We start from the raw sequence: 20342 nt of genomic DNA on the forward strand, positions 1-20342 counted from the left end.
AAATGCTTCGGTGTACCTTTATTTACCTTCAATACACCTGTGTTGCCACCAGAAGACACCATTGAGGAAGCATCCCGCCACAAGCTAAGTGACCCGAAGGTATGTCTAGCTGTGTGTAAATAGGTCTGTGTGCGTGCGCTTGCGTGTGTGTGAGTGCGGGTGAAAGTGTGATAAGAATCTCAGTTGCCTAACGCCTTAAATATCTTTCAACAAGAGAAAAACACAACCATATACTGTCGGTGTGACTCTCGGCATACTGGGGGAGGGTTATAATCCAATGTAGGCAGCTGCCTATCGCCATCTGCTCATCTTTGTTATTTGTTTTTGCGGGCAGTCTAAAGAAATGTTTTGGTGTAAGTGCATCACTGACTTTACATATTTCATCTTCAGTGTCACATATGAACCTAACTCAACACATAAAGGAGAGTTAATCGCACTCACTGATCTGTCGACGGAAAGGAATTCATTGAATAATTTAACTAGTACGCGAACAATACAAAAATGCGTGGTAATAATGCCGAACAGACTTTGATGTATGCATTTTTATTCTTTACCGCAGAAAGCTGACGATCGCCTTGTTCAAACAGGCTCAGTTATGACGATCAATATTCCAATTAGCCCACCACGTAAAGCGAAACAACCGAGTCGTTTTAGGAATGACCTTTCTCGCCCCCGGCTCGCTTGCATTTTTCTATTGCGAAAAAAAAAAAAACAAACAAAATAAACATATATGATGAACTAAGGAACCTCACCGAGCACGGGGTCCCATAAGCTGGCTATGTCAACAGAAATCCCGAAGCAAAGAGCTCATCGATGGAGTTTGGTTTCTTACGTCGGACAGGTCGCTGAGCTTTGATATAACCACATTACGTTGGCGGGACCGTCTGCACGAATAATCTTTCGCTGGCTCTTGCAACGGCGCTACGTCTCGCAATAGACCTCTCCCTGTCTACAAACAATGAAACGTCAGGGAGGCACGCGACGAGCCGTCTTGGTGGGCAAAAGCTCTCCTTTCAGCCGGGTTTCCCTGCTGCAAGGAGCGGCAGAAAGCTACTCGCTGCTGTGCAATTTTCGCTTCAAATCTTGCGATAGCCATATTCGTATCCAGCACAATATGCGGCACTCCTTAGTACACGCATCTATAGCAATTTTCGCCTTGAAAAAGATGACAGTTTCGGCAAGTATGCATGCAATTATTTTTGTTCAATGAACTGGCACGGCTGCTTGCGGACGGCCTACCTACAGAGTCCTGCCAAACGCTTGAAACTCATAGAACCTAAGCGTCCTGGAAAACGAGTCAATGCAGATGTATTACAAGCATCATTTTCTTTTTTTTTTTATCTTCACAAAATCGACTGTGAGCCCCACGAAGCGTAGGCGGTTATGAGCGAAAACAGCAGCGCACGCACGAGCTTCGTGCTGGGTAATTTCCATCCCAAGTACAGACATTTTCAGTTTTTGTTATGTTGGGCCAGTTTTTGTATAAAATCAACGAATATCCAATAGTTCAGGTAGATGAGTGTAAATATCTAGGCGTCAAGATAACTAAAAACTTGAACTGGACCAGCCACATCAACAAAACCTGTGCATCAGCCATCAGGAAACTAGGTTTTCTTCGTTCTAAATTAAGGTCAGCCCCTGCCCATGTTAAGCTGCTAGCATACAATACGCTTATCAGACCTCAGCTGGAGTATGCTTGTGTGGTGTGGGACCCGTACTTAAAAAAAGACATAACTAAAGTAGAAAAGGTACAGAGAAAAGCAGTTCATTTTATATTCAATGCATATGGCAGATTAGATTCCCCATCGTCTCTAATCAGTGATAACAACATTTTGACATTAGAAACGAGAAGAATGATTTCCAGATTGCGGTTTCTTTATCGGCTTTGTAATCATCAACTTGATATCAATGCACAATTGTTCATTCATCCACCCGTGGGTCGTCCCACCCGACACTCCCATCATCACAACCTGGAACCAATCTTTGCCCGTACTAACAGATTAAAGAACTTTTTTTCCGCGGACTGTCTCCCAGTGGAATGCACTTCCAAACGATGTTTTCTCCGCTAATAATGTAACAGTTTTTGAAGAAGGTGTACGAAAAGCCCTGCTTTGATTTTTTGCTTCCCTATTTGCCGATTCAATTTCTTTTTTTTCCCATCATATGTTTGCACTGTACCCGTTTCGTTTTATATTTTTTTTTCTTGCCGATAGTGGCGCTTAAATGCATTTTCTTTTGTCCTGTATTGCCCTCCTGCTTGGTCTGTATTGACTGCAGTATGTTCTAAATAAAAAAAAAATAAAAAGTAAAAAACATTATTTCCGCCTAGTCGTGTAGTACTGTCACCAAAACTGTGTTACAAGGAAGCTAGCAATAACACGCGAATGAGTCCCGTGGTATGGAAAGTAACAAAGCACGATTTGTACCACAAAATACTATTCATGCAAGGCACACAAATATTCATTAGGACGCTTAAATGATTTCAGTAAAATCACTTTTCGCTTGGGACACGATAGCTTTTGAACGAGCTATATAACGATTCCGTCAAGGGATGCTGTTGTACTTCGGCGTTCATGCCGCTGGCATGACCTTGGGAGCCGTTCGGTGAGAGAGCTAGCTGCTTCAACATGACCTACTGAACTGGAATAAATTCAATGCCGATCAAGAATCTCTGTAAGCGCTTCATTTGATCGCATGCAGCCCGGGCCTTTCAGAGTGCGATTAGCCAGCAGTCAGCACGATTCGTTCGGAAGGGTAATAAAGCAAACTAATAAGTACTTGTTCTTTTTTTTTTCCCCCAGAATTGCGCGAACGCACTTGTATACCAAAATGGGCTTACGGTCGAGAACAATGTCGAGGCCTGCCGGCGCGCGACATTCGTCGCTTGGCTCTTTGCACAGCTGAAAAACACATTTGGACCACGTATAGAACGGAAGAAACATGTAGTTGCTCATCTGCGATTGACTATCACATCACACCACGCGAGATCGTGGCGGCGTTGCGAAAAACACAGCAAGTTGTCACCAGACGAGACCAAAATCCACCGCACCATGCCATCAGCAGCGGAATGTTTTGCCCACCACGGGGCGGTGGCCCCCTTCGCCCCCCTCCGAAGCGTCATTCTTGACGTAGGCCGGGAGGGGTCTATTGCGAGACACAAAAGACACGTTCGAAAAGTGCGCAGGATAAAACGAGGGGATGAAAATTGGCACACAAAGTCAACGAAAGCCAAACAAGGTTTGGCAGGAGAATCAGTCAGCAAGCCTCGTAACGAAAACTATATTTACAGGATAGCCTTTGATCGCAGAAATGTTAATAGCCATTGCTTGTTGCTTTGCCCACCTTTCTTGTGCTGGAATATGGGATCGAGGAACTCGCCCCAGCGTATCATTCATCTTAACCTCACCTGGTTTAAATTAATCGAATTTTGGGCTCAGCGTTGGATCATTATCCTGAATCCTGAGAGAATCGAGAAGTTCGTACCGCATTTTCCTAGGACCAACCTTCGCCACCCTACATTGAGAGCAAGGAAAACATTATTAAGGCGAAAGCCTTTAATGGCTCATGCTGTCGTGAACAAAGTGTGTCCCGCTTTTGCGGCGTTCATATTGTCCGAGGCGGGATGCGTCCCTGCCCTCTTGAACGCGCGCCAAGAAACGCCACGCGACAGAAGCGATGGTGTACAGTTCAAACTCCCACTTGCCGGAGAAAGTGTGATTGGCGCCTTTCCTTTCCTGTAAACCAATTATAATTATAGGTAGCACTGCAACGAATGCCGACAAGAGGCCAACGATGGGAGGCAAATTATAGGATAGGAAGGGTAGGTTATCGCCTCTCTCCTCTTAAGAGACATCTGAGAGACCCTCTAATTTTTTTTTTTTTTCTTAACAGTTGAGGTGCCACCGAAGTTTAACATCAACGACGCAAAGACGCAAAATGCGCCTTCGGTTCGCTAAGCGGAGTTAATGATGAACTCTGATATTACAGCTTTTGAAAGTAACACTTTTGCAAACAATTCACTTCCAATCGAAAGCTGTCCATTTCTGAGAAAGGCTCACAAAATACAGACTAGCTTCGGCCAGTGTGTTTATCTTCTGCAGCCCCGGCCGATACTGTCTTCACCGTTATGGATTCATTGAACATGATCATTTACTAGCTTCATTCCTTCGGTGCTGGCTGGCTGTAGTATTACATTTGGTAATACTATCATCTGCAGTTTTTATTCGCGGCTGTAGTATTCTAAAAAATAATCATCAATGGTTATAAACTGCGTGCATTGTTCATATGGCCATCGTTTCTAAACGATAAATTTACATTTATAGTTTACTTTGACACATCGCTTCATATTTATGACAGCACCCGCCTTGCGGTTGCTGGCACCTAAATGAGCAGACAGCGCTTGGCGGTGACTTATAGCCAATTATTAACCGTTGAAAGTTTCAGGCTAATGACCGTGACTATATGCAACACCCTCTTAGCGTATGTGCCCCCTTCTTTTGCAATTAATTGCCGCGGTGTGTAAGCATGCCGATAACGAAAAATGGAGGGGAAATCAATACTACTCCCCTAAACGGCAATACTTGAAAAATGCGTAACGATTCGTGGTTTCTTTTTATCTTCCCAGCTGCTTACAATAAGATAAAGTCGCTCGACCAGAAATTTATATCGCCAATTCCAGGCTCCGGAAGGTAGAAAGGTGCGAAGAGAAGGCGCCGCACGCTTTTCAGGCAGTACCGTCGAGAAAGGTTAGGAAACAAAGTGATGCCGAGAGTGTCTGAACAAAAAGAAGTTACTGAGAACCGAAGAGAACAAGGTGCATGACGTAACAAAACCCAATATAGCATGTAATAACCGGAGCAAACTCATGAAGGAAAATTATGGGGGACGCGTTGAAAGGTATGACACGATGGCTGCCAGCCCACATATATGAAGCCCCGCTTTAACCAAGCCGTATGAACGCGTCTGTGTGCCTGCGTCGGCATTCAATAACACTGGAAGGTTGATTTTCCCCGCCATCAATGAGCAACCGGACTTGGCAACTCCTTCGCACAAACCACCGAAGAATCTGTGCCGCCTGCCAGCGGCGTGCTCGTGGTTTTTCGCTCACAGCGCCGAGGCTAGGTTTTAGTTAACGGGGCCTGCTACGCTATCGTGTTAACGAAATGGTTAATAGTAGGAACGTTAATAAGTTTTCTAAAACGAAATTTACAGTCTTCAAAAGTAGCGAGAAAATTCTGTCGTGCAATCCTGCGTTAATATCTTTGTTCTATTCGTTCCGATTTGCTATCTTTGCGTTGTACTTGATTCTATACTTAAATTTTGATCAAAAAAGAAAAATCAATGTTTGGCATTAGAGCTGCTATTGAAGGGCGTCCGTATTTTTCATGCAACCTTCTCTTACCTTTATTTTATGCTTTCCTGCATAGCCACCTCACTTACGGGATTGTTGCTTGAGGAAAAACCGTCGTCATTTATCGTTTGCGCAAAACTTTAAAAACAAAAACAAAAACAGGCTATTCGCGTTATCACCCGCGGTTATATTTCTACTAACGCTCGTTCCTTATCACGTAAAAACAATATTTTATCAGTTCATATTAGGGAAAAAAAACAGCGTGTAAAAGAGAGAGAAAACACAAGAGACAAACACAGCGTTGTCTCACAACTAAAATCTTTAGTGACGGAAAGCACGTTTCTCCTATATAGACATGCATGGACGCTTACAGAAATATATAAGCGTTCTAACTAGCCAAGTTATCCACACATTGCCCCTTGTTCTTATTAGTCCCCCAGCTCTTTCTTTATCACCTTTGAATTGTAATTTTTAAGCGGTTAAATGACGCCGTCCACTTTCAGTTCATTAATCCTATCCTACTCTCCAACTTCAACTCTACCAGATTATAAGTAAACGAAAATTTCCTATCTGCACAAAACCATTTCAATTATGCAAAGTATGACCTGCTTTATTGCAGCCATTTCATTGTGGAACTCAGTGTCATTAACAAAAAAATCAATTTCCTTGCCTATATTTAGGAATAACTTGAAGGTTTATGTGTTAAAAGAATGGTGTTTTATGCATTCTGTATGTATATTGTCTGTGTTATTGCGACGTTAGCATTTTAGTGTCAAACTACTGATATGATGTGTTTTGTATTTTAAAACCGTTCGTATCAGTAGGGTGTTATTATTTCTTTTGATGTATTGATCTATCGAAGGTCCCGATACAGTCTTCTGACTATGGGTCCCTCGTCTGTAGTTTATGTGTACGAACTTTAAAGTCGCACTTAAAAAGAAAAAACAGAAGGAACAAATCCCTTTTCATGCGACCGCCAGGAACATATGCGGGAAAATTTTAGTGGTGTTACCGCACAATTCCTCTATACTTTGAAGCTGGTTGCTCATACGTACTTGCCTCCTCATGGCAGCCAGAGAAACGCAATTTCCGCGATAAGACTTTTGTTATAAAAGTTTGCACCGTAGGGAATTTCCACTAATCGGTTATTCATTCCCATGCCGTGTAACGCAGCGAATCGGTACTCACCATTCCACCTCCGCTCTCCTCTCAGCCAGCGGCAGCCGCCATAACGATGTGCTTTTTTTGGACGAAGGACATACTATCGCATTCTCTCCTAAACATCGCTAAGTTTGCAAAAATGTTTAGTCTTTTTCGTTGGGTTTTGGGTAGGAAGAAGAAGGGCTCCCTTATATTCACGTGTTACAATGACGCCTTTCTAGTCGCCACTGTTCTGCATAAAGACCGACTTTCCTTCTTGCATCTATATATCCTTCGTGTGCTGCCCAGCAATTGATTTTCATCGATTCAAGAGGAGCAAGAATTAAGTTAGTAATTGCCAATTGCATGCTTCAATTCAGGTGATGCCCTTTGGAATAATAACAGTTGTACTTATGCAAAAGAAAAACAACCGGCGCCCGCAAAGAATGAGCAGAGCGAAAGTGTCAGCCACTTGAGCTTCAGCACGATAAAGGCTCCTTGTAACAGCGCATACTGCCTGACATACGGGCTACTTGTCACGTTTTCAAGGAAATCAATTCCTCAAACATCGTCACACAAAAAGAGAACTGTACACCGCCCTTTCATCGTCTCCGCTGGCATCAAAGGTTGGGAGCTGTGCGGTCGATTATTTCTCACCCCGTTCCGTCGCACTCGTGTTTGACCATTTGTATTTTTTGCAACTTCTCTTCCCCAGAGACGCGCACGCGACTTTCGGGTACGAATATGCACACATTTGTACATCAAACATCATCCCTACTCCGCTTCATGACGTTCTTATAGTGATTAATGACCGCACTCCACCCAAATCCTCGCCAAACAGCTTTTCCAGCGTCCACGCTGTCCCCATCACCAGTGCTGAGATGTGGGTGCAGCGCAATTGCGTCGTTGCCGCCAGGAAATAAGTAAGGCGCCATTCCTGGCACACGTGCGGAAACGAGGCCTACACCATCTATAGACTGGAGCACAATTTTAAAGTCGGAATGCGAAGGAATAAAAATAAAGCGTCTGTCGCATCGCCTCCTTGATGCGGTGAACACCTAATCGAGGCGCCAGCAGGGCTCAGCAGTTTACAGCCGGTCTGCGCACTGCCGGATGACAAATTAAGTGGTACCTCACTTTGCTGACCTCCTGCGTGCTAGCAGTTGTACGCAGTTTGCGAAACTCCAATAAATACACCACTGCCAGTTTCTGCAGATCATACTGCTATATCCTCAACCGTGTTTTCTTACTAACTTGGTTTCTTTGTGACGCTGCATACTTTCAGGAACACTTCTAAATAATTTATATTCTTATCTGCTTTTTTTCCCGCTTTCTCTTGGTGAGCCGCATCCCTTCCGCCGTGAATGCAATATACAACTACGGTGGCTACCGTAATACAACGCTTTCTGGCTCTCTGTCCAGGTCTTATATGGCGCGTTGGCTGATTGTGTAAAGACGTCAAAAAAAAAAAAAAAAAAAAGTCGACCCGGAAACAAATTACTCCAATACACGGCCCTTACTCGCACTGCTTTTAAAAGTATCTTCATTACTAGTACTCAATCCTAACTTTTATTTACTTTCTTCTTTTTCTTTATACTTGATTTATACTTGCAAGAGTTTCTGTATTCAAGAGAAAAAGGAACCCAAAAAAGGAGATGCTAGTTGTTATAAAGCAAGCAATGCGGTTACCTTAATTATAAAGTCGAGGATAAGAAAAAAAGCAAGTGAGGAAGTTGAATTCGGTTCGTTGTGCAAACAAAACGTGCTCGTATGGTTTTCTGGACGGTGCACTTAGGGCAATAAGAAATAAATAATACATGTTGGAAACTCATTTTGTTTTATATGTGTATTCCTTTGCAATGCGCATTTTGGCCCGTATGCAGCTCAACACCTCTGGGCACTGTATGGCTAAAAACAGAAACGTTACACACACTCTGCGGCGTCTGCCGTGTTGGCTTCGCTTCTCTCCCTCAGAAGAGCAAAGAGAAGTCGGAATAGATTGACGTTAGGACGGCGAAAAGGGAGCGGGTGTGAGGGCATCTTTTAACGTGCTTCACCGCTCGCCTTCAGGCGTTCTCGAGGAAGGCGTTTACCTCTAATATATATCCATTGAGCGTCGCTGGCGGCGGCCTTCCCTTTCTGCTGGGCTCCCTAGAACATTCGCGACGACTTCCGATCCCCCTGTGTTTCCTATCGTTAGGGCACCCAACATGATTGCGAACTCGTGGGCTCGAAGAAATACCGCCACAGTAATAAGAGAAACGCGACTACCCCGGATCATCATTGAACGCCGATTATGTACGGCGCGCCCAGCACGCACCAAGGTGGTCGCGCCAGGGAACCGCGAGCACTTGCGGAAATTGCGCACCTCCGGCGGCGCCCATGTTGCCTCCGAATACGGATCCTCGAGACGCGCTAGCGAGCCGGGTGTCGAACTTGTATCAGAACGACGTGGTATTTATGTAGAGAATGCGTCCTTCTTCCAGGGTGAACCACCGTCACCGTGGCCGCGTCGCCCCAGCTTTTATTGAAGCCAGTCCAGCCGGTGCCGAGTCGCCTTTTGTTTGATGTTGCCGCTTGGAGCCTCTCGCCGGAAACACGCGCGGTCGGCAAGCATTGGCTCACGATTCCGGAGCCTTATTTATTCTGGATGCTGAAGACAGAAGTCTACTGACGGCGGGCGCGGCGATATTAAGGGTTTAATGCTCCGAAGTTGTGCTTGAGCTACAATATGTCTTCTAAATTATTTTTGCAATCCGGGTTCTTTAGCGTGAATTGACATGGCAGGTATGAATGTTTTTTGCATTTCGCCTCCCCCAAAATGTGACTCTCGCAGCTGCGATAGCTTCCCGCGAACTTGGGTTCAGCAGCTGAAGACCCCTGAACTATTGTGGTCGGTTATATGGGTGACCACGCGTATATAAGTTCGTGTCTCCATGTTGCTTTTCGAAAATCCAGCACTGATCCTTTGATGAGCATGTATGATAGAAGAGAACTTATTTAATTATGCCAAGCCTAGCTTCCTTAGAGGAGGTAGTTACACATGCTGCGCATCAGCCCTTTGCCAAATCGCGGTTGAAAGCTGATTTCCAAACATCGATGCAGCACATTGCCGGGGCGCATACATTAGAGTGTCCCAATGAATCTGCCGGCAGGAAATCTTATTCTGTTTCCAGTGCCAAAGTCAAGACTGTAAGAGACAGTTGCGGGCAAAATGCTGTTCGCTGAGAGCCGCTATACTCCGCCAGCGTAATTCTATGTCATAATCACCCCATGCAATGACGAGACCGGCACTTGCACTCGCGGGTGTCTGCTCTTCCAAACCCGCTGCCAGTCAGTTCCATTCAATAGAAATCCAAACACATCTTTACAAGCTGTTGCTTGCTTCATTGGTTTTAACGTCAAAGAGGCTCAGGCTGTGCACGCCGCCAGGCGCGCAACGGCCGCTGCTGCGTTCAGCGCGACTTGCGGCACTTCCGCCTCCAGAGTGGGAAAGCGCTCCATAGGAATACATGTACATAAAAGCCTTAAATGCATTTTTCTTATTTCACACAGCAGTTACGATATCTGCCGTTCATGAAGAAAAGCCCAGTATACCTAAAAGTGATTAAAAAGTTGTCAAGCGTCATTTCAAAGCCTCTGTCTTTTTAAAACGCCGCGACACGTGCGCGTGAGAGTCACCTGGCGACCGGCACTGAAGGGGAGCGCCATGCGTAGAGATGCTCAGTGAAACGAACTTTTCCGAGCAATTTTCTCGCTTCATCGTGCTCTCATGTAGGCACAGTTAGCATATGCTTTGAAAAACACTGCGACAAGGTATGCAATGACATTTGGAATCTATCGTTTTAAAACCGCACGAAAAGTGTTTGTTGCGAAGCGGGACATACCCCTAACCGGCGCTCTGCTCTGCAGACTATCTAGGCTGCCCAGTTTGAGCGACCGTACAACGAACCAGTGAAGTGTTCGTAGCATCATACTGGAGAAGCCTTTGCGACTCGGTGAAACATCAACTGACAGACCACCTGTGAATGGTATGGCTGGCTTCGCAGCACGCCTTTACCGTGCCGTTTTCAAAGCATGGCTTCTAAATGTGACAGCGGTCTTCCAAGCGCACACCAACTGTGAACGAATGACTGCCTACACGATGAAACGGACCGTGGTTTAGCTTCGGGTAAACCTAGTGTGAAGCGAACATTGTTGCTGCTGTCGACGCAAAAGCGGCGGTGGCGCCATCTGTGCTGCTCGTCGCTCTCGCCTTGCAGCATCATTCGAAATGACAAGCGCGAAAACAGACCAAGACACTGACTAAAGATTGTTTATTTTCCAGGAAAACGCAGCATAATATATGCCAAAACCACGTGGCAGACAGGGGGCCAAATGTTGCCACCTAAAGCCCAGTCATAAACATATATTGTCAGTGTTTCTTCTCTTGTCTCCTTCTGTTTTCGCGCTGGTCATTTCGAATCACGTCCCATCAACTTGCCCAATCGGCAATTTTGCTTGCAGTATAGTCGTGGCGGCGTCCGCATGATGCCCCTAACGTTATTCTGTCGTTTCCGCCGCTCTTTTGGCTTTAGCCTCTGCTCTTCTCCTCCTCAAACTTTCAGCTCTCAACGCAATGTCATCCGAATGGAATCGTCAGAGGCAGCCAACCGACGATCGAACGAGCCCGGCTGCTCAGTTGCTCTTCCTCCGAGTCCACGGCAAGGTTCCGGACGAGGCTGCTGTTGTTGCGACTGTAGGAAGAAGGAAAGAAAATGCACGGGTCTGCTCCTGGCTCTATAGCTGAGCGACGACCGCTGCCACGTGCGGACAGAGGAGAAATTAGAGAAGAAAGGAAGAAGAGGTAGTGAGAGAAATACGCGAGTCGCAGCGGCCGTCGTGCGCCACCTAAGCGATGGCGGATGCAATGACGGCCTACAACAGGTACAAGCACAGGTGGCAGGCGAGCCCCAGCCGCCAACGGCGGGAATCCCCCATTCCCAGCCCTAGGGCCACCCCGCAGCCTCTCCGACCGAGCAATCGTGTGTCTCGCCACGCAGCTGCTCACGCGTAAAGCTACTTCCCACGTCATTTGACCTTTGACCTTGGGTGGGAACTTCACCTCGATTCTGTTTAAAGGCCATCGGAAGCACACGATGAAGCTAACGGTACAAAACTGAATGGTTTGTCTGAGTCCCATGCAGTGCGGGTGGGCCGTGCACGCGTCGCGGTGTTTATCTCTTCGAAATGAGGTTTCTTAATTTTGCATTATGTTTTAGGGTACCTATTTGTTTCGTCACATCATACGTTTTGCCATTCATCTCCAGCTTTCAAGGATTTCTAATAAGCACTGCAAGGCCAGCATCAAATCCAATCTGCACCCGTAATACCGATATCTTGTTTCTTCCAATCTTTCGAAACAATTAAAACTACAAACACTACAACTTACCATCCACTCTTAATAGATAAAAATTCAAAGCTAATGTGAGCTTAATGATCTTAAAATGTATTTTGCTAACATTTAACTAGGTTTTACATGCATTTATTGTCCATTGTTACTGTACATGCATATTGAGTGTTCCTTTTTGCTTTCTTGCTCTGTTTTCACTTATAATCTATTGTTACCGTACATGCGTATTTAGTGTTTGTTTTTGCTTTCTTGCTCTGTTTTCACTTATAATCCTAAATATAATCTGCTTCCACTTTTGTTTGTGTATGGACATTTGTTAAATGTTTTTCTGTTGGAAATTTTGTCATGATGGTTAAATATTCTTTTCTCATCCAGTGCATGTGCGTTATCGCTTACTGCCATTTAGAGGTGCATGGGCACAGTCAAGCTGTTTTTATCACCTTTTAGCCCTCTCATCTCTCTAGGATGTACTGTTGTGCCCGGCCAAAGCCGCCCGGAAATTCAGCCGGACGCCAAACTTCTTCGGCAAACGCCTCCTTCACAAAATCCGGATACTGCTTTGCGAGACACCGTGTACTGAAAGCGAGCCATGCCAAGGGGAGAGAAACGACGTGTTTGTACACGAGCTGAGCATCCAGACAGCTCGGCGCCGTGGCCCTGGCGGTGGACTCCTTCTCGCCCCGCGGCATATTTGAAGCAAGAGCGCAGCAAGCTCTCCCATTGGCCCTGCGAAAGAGCTGCCGTCGGATTGGACCATTGGAGCGTCAACGGTTTCTCAGTTTAAGGAGACTCATGTGCTTCCGTTCGAGACTCCGAGTGTGAGTTCGTCACCAGCGTCCATCGGGAGCAGTTGGATGCCTGAGAGAGCGGACGCGGCGGAATCTCCCCGGCCGTCGGAGCGCGAGGACTGTCGCGTATGACTATGTTAGCTTTCGGCCCCAGAGCCGATCTCGTTGTGTAAATGCCTGTAAATAGTGTATAAAGCTTTTTCTTCATCTCACCAATTCCGACTCGGATTCATCGCTGCCGCCCAGGGAGCGGACAGCCCTCGTTCACGAAACGGGGGACGAGCGCTACGCAACCAACTCCTTGGCACAACCCTGCTGACGGTAGGATACTGTGTGATAACCCCACCGGCACAACAGTACTCCCTTCCGGGAAAAATAAAGTGAAATTGAAATGAATTGAACTTACGCTGTGAAATAAGATAAGTGCTTTTAAGGCTTTTATGTATATGTATTCATATTTGGCGCTTCCCATTATGGACGACGAAGGTGCCGCTAGTGGCGCGCACGTCATTCCGGAGTTAAATGTGCACAGAGCCTATGGTCAAGCTTTGCACAGTTCAGTTCAGGCGTTCAGTCGTGTCCGACTCTTCGTGACCCTATGGACCATGTCACGCCACGCTTTCCGGTCTCTCACTATCTTCTTAACATCACATAGCTTCATCTGCAATGCCTCGAGAATGCATCGCGTTCGCTGCCTACCCCTAATCCGGCGACCCTCAACCTTTCCCAACATCAAATCTTTCTCCAGCGACTCCTCTCTTCTCATCAGATGACCAAAGTAGCTGAGCTTTAACTTTAGAATTTGACCCTCCAATGAGCAGTCAGGGTTTATGGTCGACAATATCGACTGATTTGATCTTCTGGCAGTCCAAGGAACTCTTAAGAGTCTTCGCCAGCACCACAATTCAAACGCGTCAATTCTTCGGCGGTCAGCCTTTTTCACAGTCCAACTCTCGCATCCATACATCACAACTGGAAAGACCATAGCACGGGTTATACGGATCTTGGTTGGTAGACTAATGTCTCTGCTCTTTACTAGGCGGTCAAGGCTAACCATTGCTCTCTTTCCCAGAAGCAGGCGTCTCCTAATTTCATGGCTGCAGTCTCCTTCCGAGGTAATCTTGGCGCCCAAGAATAGAAAATCTGTCACAGCTTCCACTTCTTGTCCATTGATGCTCCAGGACTTGATAGGGCAAGACGCCATGATCTTCGTCTTTTTAATGTTCAGTTTAAGCCCAAACTTCTCCCTCTCTTCTTGTACGCGCATCAGAAGTCTCTTGAGTTCCACTTCACTTAAAGTGGTATCATCCGCATATCTAAGGTTGTTGATACGTTTTCCAGCAATCTTCACTCCAGCTGAAGACTCGTCCAGACCGGCCTTCCTCATGATGCACTCTGCATATAGGTTAAATAGGCAGGGCGACAGTATGCAGCCTTGCCTCACCCCTTTCTCAATCGGAAACCAATCAGTAAGACCATGCCCAGTTCTGACTGTGGCCTCTTGCCCTTCATAAAGGTTCCTGAGGAGACAGATGAGGTGAATTGGAACTCCCATCTCTTGGAGAGCTTGCCACAATCTGCTGTGATCTACGCAGTCAAACGCTTTCGCATAATCAATAAAGCAGAAGTAAATGGGTTTCTGGAACTCTCTTGCTTTTTCCATGATCCAGCGAAGGTTGGCAATTTGGTCTCTAGTTCCTCTGCCCTTGCGAAACCCAGCTTGCACGTCCGGAAGCTCCCGATCCACATACTGCTGCAGCCTACCTTGCAGGATTTTTAACATCACCTTGCTAGCATGCGAAATAAGCGCGATCGTGCGGTAGTTGGAACAATCTTTGGCACTGCCTTTCTTTGGAATGGGGATGTAAACTGACCTCCTCCAATCCTGTGGCCACTGCAGGGTTGTCCAAATCTTTCGACATAATGTATGCAGTGTGTTAACAGCGTCGTGGTTGAGGTTTTGAAGCAACTCAGCTGGAATACCATCAATTCCGCTAGCTTTGTTCTTAGCAAGGCTGGCTAAGGCCCATTCAAATTCACTCTTCAGGATGCCCGGCTCGAGATCAGAAATCACAACCGTCCTATGTTGGGTTTGCACATCCGGGTCCTTCTTGTACAGTTCTTCTGTGTATTCCTGCCACCTCTTCTTTATCTCTGAGGCTTCAGTGAGGTGCTTGCCTCGTTTGTCCTTTATCACGCCCAGCTTAGCACAGAAGCTTCCTTTGATATCTTTGATTGTCTTATACAGAGCTCTTGTGTTCCTTAATTGGCTGTTGTCCTGAACTGCTTGACACTGTATGTTCAGGAAGGCATTCTTATCTCTCCTTGCTATTTTCTGAAAATCCGCATTGAGCACCTTGTATCTTTCTCTTTCCCCCATACCTTTTGCCATCCTCCTTTCCTCAGCTATTTGCAAAGCCTCTTCAGATAACCAGTTTGCTTTTTTGCATTTCTTTTGCTTTGGAACTACCTTAGTAGCAACTTCTTGTATTATATCACGAACATCAGTCCACATCTCTTCGGGCTCTTTGTCTTCTAGATCTAATTCTTGAAATCGATTCCTCACTTCCACAGCATATTCTAATGGAATCTGATCCAGATCATACCTGAAAGGCCTTCTAGTTTTCTGCGCTTTCCTCAATCGAAGCTTAATTTTGGCAACAAGAAGCTGATGATCGGTGCCACAATCGGCCCCAGGCCTTGTTTTTACTGCTTGTATAGCGCTTCTCCATCTCTGCCGGCAAATAATATAATCGATCTGATTCCTGTACAGACCGTCCGGTGAAATCCATGTGTACAGGCGCCTCTTGTGCTGTTGAAAATGAGTATTCGCTATGGTCAGGTTGTTTTCTTGACAGAACTCTACTAGCCTCTGCCCAGCTTCATTTGGCTCACCAAGACCGAACTTGCCTGTAATTCCGGATATTTCTTCACTCCCGACCTTAGCATTCCAGTCTCCTATGAGAAAAACGACGTCTGATGATGGGGTGCGGTCTAAAAGGCATTGTAGGTCCGCATAAAATCTCTCAACGTCAGCTTCTTCAGCAGCAGTGGTCGGTGCATAGACTTGGATAACTGTTATGTTGAAAGGGTGACCTTGGATCCGAAGTGAAATCATTCGGTCGTTTTTGGGGTTGTACCCTATAGCACTGCTTTGCCCATTCTTCTGTTTACTATGAGAGCGACCCCATTCCTTCTCTTGGATTCGTGCCCACAATAAAAGACATAATGGTCGCCGGAGTTAAATTCTCCCATTCCGGTCCACTTGAGCTCGCTGATACCCAAGATATCAATGTTCAATCTGTCCATTTCTCGCTTGACGATATCCAGTTTACCTTGCGTCATAGATCTTACATTCCATGTTGCTATGTGATATATCTCCTTGCAACATCGGACTTTCCGGTCGCTTCCCGACACATCCACAACTGAGCATCCTTTTGGCTTTAGCCCAGCCGCTTCATTCGTCCTGGAGCTACTAGGAATCGCCCTTTGTTCATCCCCAGTAACATGTGGGACGCCTTGCAACCTGGGGGGCTCATCTTCCGGCGCCATATCATTAATGGTATTGTGACTGGCCATAGGGTTTTCTTGGCAGGAAATACTGGAGTGGGTTGCCATTACCTTCTCCAGTGAATCACATTTTGTCAGAACTCTCTGCCGTGACCTGTCTATCTTGGGTGGCCCTACACAGCAGAGCTCACGACTTCATCGAGTTTCGCAAGCCCCTCCGCCACGACAAGGCAGTGATCCATGAAGGGGATGGTCAAGCTTAGCCGGTGATATATTTCATATATGTTTACTGCCCATGATTAAAAACCTTCTCATGCATTCAAGGGCGCCTACGTACATCATTATTTATTCACGTAGTGCGCAAAGAACCATTATATTTGAGGCCTACACACGTTGATCTTCTTACCTGTTTGTCAACGTTCTTAGATAGAGAGAGTTGGAAAACTGTGCTGGCGCGCCGCGCTGCGACGTGGACCCAAACAATTGCCGGTCAGACGTGATTTGATCGCAAAGCGACCTCTGCCATAGAGAAAGGGATTGTGTAAAGAGCGGACACTCGGCGAAATCTGGCCCCAGAAAATGACGCATGAATGATAGCGCTAGTAACAGCTTCACGCACGACGAAATGGATGGCGCCACCAGCATTTGTCGCGCGCGCAGGTGCTGCCGGCGCAGACCGAAGCAGACTGCGGAAGGGTAACGCCGTCTACGCGGGCTGTGTGTTCGTGAAGTCTGACTGCGGCTTCCTTGGCCTTCGAAGCGGGACTACTGCAGTTTGTCCGCGCGGCAAGGTGAGGAATGTGAAGCGCGGCAGTGTCCAGCTCCATGACCGTCGGGCGGCCTTAAGCAAGGTGAAGCGCGGCAGTGCACTCGGGCGCGACAAGGTTACTGTCAAGCTTTTGGCCAACCTTCCCGACGCAGCCTATGCCGTGCTCCACAAATACACCAATAGTATTTGGGACGGAGACACTCTTCTCCCTCTCGATTGGAAGTCGCCTCTCGTGACCTGCATCCCGAAGGCCGAGAAATCTATTGACGTGGAGAACCTTCGCCCCATCTCTCTCCCGTCTTGTGTCGGCAAGCTAATGGAGACAATGGTGTGTGACAGACTTTCCGAATTTCTCGAAACACCATCACATTTTCGCTGACAAGATGTTCCGTTTCCGCCCTCAAAAATCAGCACAGGATATACTCCTTCAGCTCCACCCCGACATCTTAGATCCTGTCGAATGTCCTCTTAACTACTAGGTGGTCCTGCCTTGGACCTTAAAGTGTTCAGCTCCGTGTTCTCTTTGCATGCATACGAGTAGGCAACCCGCCGGGTGTCCTTGGTGGTGCATAGGTATCGGTCCCTGAGTGCGTGCGCTAGCAGTGTTGTTCCTGTAAAGTTGTGCATGACCTTATGTAAGTGGCGTTCGGTTTCCGTGTGTGTGTAGGATCGATGAGCGCGCGGAACAGACGCCAAGTATTGCGCCGAATCTGGCGCGCAGCCGTGTTGCACCTTTCAACCAAGTTAGTGTCGGCTAGCAGAGCGGCAAATTCCGCGGCTTGATGTGTGAGTTCGAGGATGCGCTTCTTGAGGCGTCTGTTATGTTTCTGTTTTTTGCATCTTTTGGTGAGGCTGCGGCGGGCCTCCCAAAGATGTAGGACGTGGTTGTCCGTTTGCGCTTCCGTGAGCTGTATCTGCTTTTCGCATTGTTTCAGTGCAGACATAAGTGATTTGTACCAGGTGTCATATCCCAGGTGGAGGGGGTTTACGATAGACAGAGAGGTGCGGATAGTTGTCCAGTCGGGGATACAAGCTTGTGTTTGTGGGCGTTTCAGCGGACGCATGTATATAGTTGTGTTGATTGTACAGTGGTCACTACCGAGAGTTTCCTCTGTGTTCAGCCAGTCGGTATGGCGTATGTTGCGTGTAAATGTGAGATCCGGCAAGTGTCTCGTTGAATCGAATTTCCTACACGTGCTGGGTTGGCCGGGTCAGTGTGCAGGGTGAGTCCGAGTGCGGAAAGAAGTTCCGTAAGCTTCCGCTCACGTGTGTCCTCCCGAGGGTATCCCCATAGCTTGCTCGGAGGGTTAAAATCTCCGACAATCAGAAGGGGGTCCCTTCCCGCCGCCTGCATAGCTTGTGTGAAAATTTCACTGAACGTAAGTTTTGGAGAGCAGCAAATGTTTAGAATGTGTACAGGTGGATCAGACCGCTTTAGGGGCAATACCGACACCATCGTGTATGCGAATGGTGGTGTTGTGGGGAGTGAGACCTCCTGCGCAGTATATTGCTTGTGAACAAGTATAGATGTCTGCGGGTTGACACCTGTGCCGGGTTCCTGCAGGGCAACCACAGCGACAAGGAATTCATTGGTCTCAAGGTAGAGGCGGAGTTCAGCCCACTTCTTGTTGTTCTTGAGACCTCCGCAGTTCTAATGTAAGGGGCTGAGTTCCGGCTCTCGACTTAGGGTTGGGGGCTATGGTCGGAGACAGAGAGTGGGATCACGTTGCTAAGGCTTCCATGTCCGCTAGTGCCCGGCGCAGACGTGCAGAAGTCTTCAGAAAAGTCAGACTCATCGGGAATGACTTTGTTAAAATTTGAGGGGCGATTAACATCCCTCATGACGCCTACGCGTTTAAGGACGCGCGGATTTTCTTGTATTACTTTCCATCTGACACGCGATTGTGTCATTGATAATCTTGGGAAGATCAGTCAATTGTGTTTCAATAGTGGTGACACGGGTCTTCAGGGTCGTGAAGCGACTCTCCATAGGATTACGAACCTACCTGCCTTTTATGTATTCCTCCTCGTCGCTCGAGGAGGGCGGAGTAGTTTTGCTTTCAGCGAGTTAAACTCGCTGGCTAGTTTTTCGTTTTGAGCTCGCAAAAGGGCGAGCTCGCTTTTAAGTTCCTGCGTCTCGGCGGTGCTGGTCAGGGAGGGAGGGGGAGGGGAAAGAGAGGAGGCGACCCTCGCCCAGTTGACTACCTTGGATTGTTTGCAGGCGGCGCCGCCAGTGGGAGGGTGTAGAGCTGGGAACTCCGTTTCTCCAGGTGGTGGCGTCCCACCGCTGTTCTGCGTCTCTTGTTGGCGTTTTGGTTTTGCGGGGGGCCCCGACGTCCTGGGCCTTGGCTGTTGAGGCCTAATGAATTTTTCTGTGCATTCGCGGGAACTGGTGAGGTTCAGGCCCCCGCAAATTATGCACACTGGTTTGCATTCGTGGGGGGCCATCCCCTCAGTTCCAGCACCCACATTTTGGCCACAAAGGCCGCACCTTTCATTCACTGGGGTGGGACAATTGTCCGCTCTGTGGCTCAGTGTGCCGTAACGGCAGCACGCTAGCACCGTTTTTTTATATCCCTTACGGGAGTCAGTTCTGCGTTATAGTGGACGTAGCGCGGAACGTTACGTCCCGCGAAAGTGAGCACTGCTGTGTTTGAGTTCCCCAGCTTACGCACATGGACGAGTTCTCCCCCACGCCACTGCACACTTTTCAAAGAATGGCTAGTTTCCAGATTATGCACAGTAATCACTCCGTGACACACATCCCCGGTGAGCTTGAGGTGTCTGTGAAGTGGAAGCGGTCCTTTGCTGGTGTTAATTTTGAAGTCCGTGAGCAGCTTCTGAACTACCTCGGCGTTCTGCGTGCCACAGACGATGATGTTTTGTTCCCAGTTGGGAGAAATTGTGATGGCCTTCATGTGCTGCCTACCGATATATTGGGAAATGGCAGCGCCAAGCTCACCTTGCTGAAACACTGTCTTGAGTGTAAAGAAGACAAAGAACAGAAAACGCTGCGGCATCGCCATCACCATCGCTTGTCTCCGGCGCCCATCTCGCTCGCACTGAAGCTGTGCCCTGCGGCTGGTAATTTGATCCTGCTGTGCCCGAAGTACTGCCAGCGCTAGACGTTCCAACCAACCATTAAATCCACATTTCATGAGGGCAACCGTAGTGCTTGGCTTGATCACGATCACGTAGTCGTCAGGATTCACCCTGACCGTTGGTTTTGGCGTCCACTTGGAAAGTGGGGACGAAATATTCTCTAGACCTTTAGAAGACGGAGAGCGAGCGTCTTCCGTATCTGCAGTATTCGGAGTCTGTCTTGGCCGCTCCTCGTGCGTTTTGCCGGCGACGCCGTCGGTTCTCGACGACTTGAAAAAGGGCAGCTTGCTC

At 47.3% G+C, this 20342-nt stretch overlaps 1 protein-coding gene across 1 annotated transcript in view; it reads right to left on the minus strand.

Moving 5' to 3' along the window:
* Nucleotides 1–6740, minus strand: part of LOC146207167 (monocarboxylate transporter 11-like) — a 63297-nt gene extending 56557 nt beyond the window's left edge. Inside the window, exon 1 of the mRNA XM_084605499.1 lies at nucleotides 6539–6740. The gene's annotated coding sequence lies outside the window, so the exon portion shown is untranslated. The remainder of the gene's footprint in view (nucleotides 1–6538) is intronic.
* Between the last annotated feature and the right edge of the window lie 13602 nt (nucleotides 6741–20342).

Source organism: Amblyomma maculatum, chromosome 1, assembly GCF_055883805.1.
Source record: "Amblyomma maculatum isolate TAMU_Amacu chromosome 1, ASM5588380v1, whole genome shotgun sequence".
In the NCBI taxonomy this organism is placed as follows: domain Eukaryota; kingdom Metazoa; phylum Arthropoda; class Arachnida; order Ixodida; family Ixodidae; genus Amblyomma; species Amblyomma maculatum.